Source organism: Malus sylvestris, chromosome 5, assembly GCF_916048215.2.
Source record: "Malus sylvestris chromosome 5, drMalSylv7.2, whole genome shotgun sequence".
Lineage (NCBI taxonomy): Eukaryota > Viridiplantae > Streptophyta > Magnoliopsida > Rosales > Rosaceae > Malus > Malus sylvestris.
Window position 1 is genome coordinate 47,076,094 of NC_062264.1, and position 4,923 is coordinate 47,081,016.

General features: G+C 46.8%; 1 pseudogene; it reads left to right on the forward strand.

Annotated features, from left to right (window-relative positions):
• Positions 1-645: 645 nt before the first annotated feature.
• On the forward strand, positions 646-2,361 carry LOC126621196 (uncharacterized; annotated as a pseudogene).
• Positions 2,362-4,923: the final 2,562 nt, after the last annotated feature.

Here is a 4,923-nt window from a genome sequence, read left to right on the forward strand (position 1 = left end):
TAGTTCTTCCTCCATGGCGTTGGGTGAGGGGGTTGTTTTTGATGCCATACCCATAGTTCGCTCTGAGTTCACAACAGACCATCTAAAGAATAACTTGTTAGATAATGAGAAGCAGGTTGAGGCGCTAAGGCAGTCATGTAATATCCCTCGTAGTGTAGGGATACGTTTGGTACATGATGAAGAATGGCCTTCTGAGCCTCCCCAGGGTCATGTTATGTTCTACACCCAGATATTACTGACTTTAGGGGTGAGACTACCTTTACATCCGTGGTTGCAAAAGATGTTATCTTTGATCGGATATGCACCTGGGCAACTCAATCCTGGTTTCTGGGATACTTTGATTGGATTTTATATCATTTGGATGGAATGTGGGTTGTGTGAGCCTTCCTTCCATCAGTGGCGTTACTGTTACAAGATGCGCCCAGCAAAATCATGCACTGGTTATGCCGAGTGTGCATGTCGGAGTGAGAGAGAGCGTATTGTGTATGGTAAGAAAAAGGCATACTACACATGGAAAAACCGTTGGTGCTTTCTGTATAATGATTGGGAGTATGATAAGGGTGTCACGCCTGAGCGACGTGTGCTTACTCACTTCCAGACTGTAGGTTGTAACGTATCAACCGTTCGTACTATTTACTATTTGTTGTGGTCTTTTCTTGCTTCTAACACTTTGCTTCATGTAGTGACGCGGGGCACCATCAAACTGTTTGGGCAGGAGCTATCTGACATAGAGAAGGTGTTGAGGGTGCCCAAAGAGGATAGACACTTAAGCAAGCTACGACCCTTATTTCGTCGGTACGGTTTCCAACCCTTAGTTTCCGAGAGCCAGGGACGATCGAGTAAGTTGTATCCTTCATGTAAACTTTGCTCGTTTCCTTACTTTATTTGGAAAGTTGTATTTCTTATTTTGATTTTCCTTATGCAGTGGAGAAGGTAAGCAAGAAAACAGGGACTAGCACCAATAAAAGGAAAGCACCAGTGTTAGTTCCTTCGGAAGACATCCTACCGCATAAGAAAATTCATAAGTTCCGAGGGGAACCATCCGTTAGACCTAAGTCCCGAGATGGGGTCCTTAAGGGCCTGCCTTTAGGAAGACTGGAGTCGAGGCCGTTGAAAATGCTGCTGCCGTAGTTGCAGGAGAAGGGAGCCGACTGTTGCCTCCTCCTCTTACTATGGAGCACACTGTCCAGGAAAGTGATCCTGGTTCCCGTCATGAGGGGAAAGGCAAGGAAAGAGCTGGCAGTGTCCCGTGGAAGGACTTGAGGGTTGCCACGCGGCCAAAGGATTTTGGGGATATCAACAATTGCTTGGCAGGGCGTCGATGAGCTCGGAGAGCCCTTAGCTAAGGATGAATCGGATTGCGACCGGATGTTGAAGCTGTCTTCATATGTGAGTGTTACTTTGTCATTTCCTTACTTTTTCCTCTTTATTATCATTATTTAGGTAGTGATGATCGTCTTACCATGCAGGTCATGGCCGAGTATCACGACAGACTGCAAGAGGTTGAGCGGTACAAGGCAAAACTGAAGGAGAATTAGCAGCTTGTGGACGAGGCCCGAAGGAATAAGGGACTTTTGACTCAGGCTCTCCAACTGAAGGACGAAACCATGGAGAGCTTGAAAAGGCGAAATGGTGAGAACCTAAGGCTTAAGAAATTGCTTGAGGCAACTAAAAAACAGTTGGAGGTGGCTACCTTGGAGGTATCCAAGGTTAGGGGAGAATTGGATGGTGCCTTAGTTGAGATTTCTGAACTGGAGAAGAGCATTCCAACTGAAAGGGAGGCTGCTGTGCAAGAATACTTAAGTTCTTCGACCTTTCATCTTGCTATTAAACCCTACTGTGCTCAAGAAGCTCGCTTTGAAAAAAGGAAATGGATGGCCGTCCTTGATCGTTATGATGATGGGAGCATTCTTCGAAAATACCACGAAGATATAGATGAGCATCATCGAAAGGGCGAGACATTTGTCCTTGCTGTTGATCCTAGCAGCGAAGATGAGTCTGATAATGAAGGTAGTGCTGATGCACAGACTCAGCATGGTGAAGAGGATCTTGGGGATGCAGAGGATGATGGTAGGACGCAGAGTGATACTGCCAGGGGTTCGGCTTCAGATGAGAATGAATAGCAGTGTCTTTACTATCTGCATGTATTCTGGATGTAGTAGTCTGATGTGTGTATAACATGTGCCCATGTTATAAGCTTGAGAGTTTTGGATTTTAGGTGTTTATGAGTGTTTGCACTATTATTAATGCATGTTTGGCTATGTATGAATAGATCTATTGTTTGGATATAAGCCATTGTTTGGTTGTTCCTTTCTTTGTATAGTCTTGTCGACACATACTGAGATTTTGTTTCGTGTTGGATATATCTGCTTTGAGGTTTCAACACTTGAGTGTTCCATTGCTAGGAATGTAAAAGAGTGAGGGCTGAGTTGGCTAAATTACCTCTTTATTGAATTCATTGCCAAATGGCCTTCATTACATAGGATGCCGAACGGTTATAGCTCAACACTTGTACATCGTGAGTCTATCTGTAGTAGTACTTCAAGTGATCAGCGTTCCATGGATGGCCAAGGGTCTTGCCATCGGAGCTTCTAAGTGTGTAAGAGCCAGGGCGACTGATGCCAATGACTTCATACGGTCCATCCCAGTTTGGACTAAGTGTGCCTTCACTCGGGACTCTGTCGCAGAGTAATCTTTTCTTTAAGACCCAGTCTCCTATTTTGAAAGAACGAGGCTTGACCCTAGAGTCATAATAGTTGGAGATGCGCTGCTTGTAGGCGACATTCCTTAAGTGAGCTTGGTTTCTGTGTTCCTCGACTGTGTCAAGCTGGTTTCTATCATTCGTACACTTTCTTTTGATCAGGCATCCCTCTCCAACATGGGAAGCGAAGGAAGCCACAGCACACAGAATGACACCCCCCTTGCACATAGTGCGAAACAACGAAAGAAGGAAGGAAAACGAGTTCTTCTTCAAGCTAAAGTCGATGAGTTGGAAGCTCAGAACAACAAGATAGCAATGAGGAATGAGGTCCTCCAGGAGCAATATGAGAAGCTCTTCGAGACACTCCACGAAGCTAGGCAAGCTCAGACATGCGAGCTTGTTGCCCCCGTGGAAGTCAACCATCAACTGGGTGCCCTCCAACATGGAGGGTCACATGCATTCGACATAGATATCCCTGATAGGGAACAGATTACCCCTCGACTTGATAATCAACATGAGGCTTCTCTTAACCCAGTTGCTTCGACCCGAACCATGAGAAGTGGAGGGAGACACCTCTTTGCTGAAGGGGCAGAAGGATCGAAAGCCGTCTTTCGCGATTGTCGGGATTTCCTGAAGCAACGTCGAGAGAATTCCATCCATATAAGCTCAAAGATTAATGACCCAAGGATTTCTGAGAGACTCGGTCCCCTGCCACGGCCCAAGCCGGCCACCAATTTGGGGAAGGGGCAACAAGTCCTAGAGAGACATGAGGGTACAGGGGACTCAGAGGTGTTCCGACAGACATACCCTGGAAGCCAGTACAGCGAGTCCAGGGAAAAATCACATGCCCTTGATCAAACCTTCCTAATTCCAATAGGAGATGGAGATTTACGAAAGAAAGCTCCAGTGACACATAACTCCGCTCAGGACCCCCTTGTCCTACAACTAGGACCCCCTTGTCCTACAACTTCTTAAGGAAGTAAACAAGTTGAAGGCTGAACGTCAGGCTGAAATACCTGACTGGAACCAACCCAGGCCTGGCCCTCTTACAAGGAGGATCCTCAACACCCCCCTTCAAGCAAAGACAAAGCAAAAGCTTGGCTTGCAACTTTATACTGGAAAAGAGGACCCGATTGAGCACCTTAACCTCTTTGAGTCCACCATGGCATACCGGATGCACACCGACGATGAGCGATGTCTTCTCTTCCCCTCCACCCTCTCTGGTGGAGCTCTAAATTGGTATTGTCGTCTTACACCTGAGACGGTAGACTCATTTGAGGAATTGAGGAAACTATTTGTTTCCCAACACATTTTCCAAACCGATCGCTTGCACTCTGCAGATGACTTGTACACTATCCGCCAGAAGCCAGACGAGTCATTACGTATGTATGCTGGCCGCTTCAGCCATGAATACTCCCGGTGTGCCGAGGCAGACGACAAGACTGCCCTCAAAGCCTTCACGGCAGGCCTACGTGATTGTTTCTTTAAATACATGATCAATGCCAATACTTGGAAGACTTACTCTGAGGTGATGGCGCAGGCTTATAACCATGCCTCCGCCGAGGCAAAGACATATCAGGAGAAACCCCCTACAACCATCCTTTATCAACAAGTGGGAGGTGGAAGCCAGACTCACCTAAATGAGAAGACCTCGACTTCCCAAACAGCAGTGGCACCTCCCCATGCCTTGCATAATGCTTCACCGAATCAACAGACATATCAATTTCAAGGCAAAAGGAAGGATTTCCATCCTCACCACTCTCCTTTCAGTAAAAAGAGTAAGGGACACTATCCCGATAACCAAGGGTATCGCCACAATAACGCTCGCCCCCAGGCAGTCAATGCAGTGGGTCAAACCCGCGTCAAGATACCCCCTACCCCAAGGTATGAGACATACACGCCCTTGAATGCCACATGCGCGGCCATTTACCCCGGCATAGCTCACCTGATACCAAAGCCAAAGCCGAGGCACCCAGATTACACACCCCCGAATAACGCGGGCATGTTTTGTTGCTACCATGAGCATAACGACCATGATAGCGAGAAATGTATCATCCTCCGTGATCGTATTGAAGCTTTGGCACGAGAAGGAAAAATTGATCAATTCCTTCTTCACCCTCAAAGGGATAACCGTAACCAACGCCAGGTGAATGTCATATATTCCATAAGCGGCGGCACACCCATATCTGAATCTTCCAATAGGGCCATGAAAAACAGTGAAC